Here is a 607-nt window from a genome sequence, read left to right on the forward strand (position 1 = left end):
ATACCTAGGTATTAGATCTCTTTTATTCATATATTGCTTGCAGCATCTCTCGTATTTTTTTGTTCCTCTCTTTAAGAATTTTACCCCCATGCTGTTTTCAACATAAGTCTTTGCACAACAAATCTTCTGAGCCCTTATATGTCTGTAAATATATTTATCAAGCCCTTAGATTTGACTGATATTTGGGCTGGATATAAAGTTCTAAATCTAAGTTCATTTCCTTCAGTGCTTTGGAAATTCTACTTCTGTAGTCTTGCAGTCACCTTTGCTTTAGAGTAATTCGATTTTTATTCCTGTGATTTGATGTGCTTTTTTTGGTTGTTGTTGGCTTGGAGAATTCTCTTTTTATCTTTGCCTTAAATTTTGGTATAATGTAGTATGGATTTTTCTTTCTCTCTCGTCTTTGGCACTCACTAGGCTATTTCAGTCTTGGTTTTATTATTTTTTAAAAATGTGGGGCACTTATGTTTATTATTTCTTCATATATTTACTCTTTTTTTAATTTTCCTCTCTTTCTGTGATTCTTATTATTTAGATGTTTACACTTAGGTTTCTATTCTTATACCTATTGACTTTTCTTTTAAATTTCTTACTTCTTTGCTCACTC

The sequence above is a fragment of the Propithecus coquereli genome, unplaced genomic scaffold (assembly GCF_000956105.1).
Source record: "Propithecus coquereli isolate 6110/MARCELLA unplaced genomic scaffold, Pcoq_1.0 Scaffold19, whole genome shotgun sequence".
Lineage (NCBI taxonomy): Eukaryota > Metazoa > Chordata > Mammalia > Primates > Indriidae > Propithecus > Propithecus coquereli.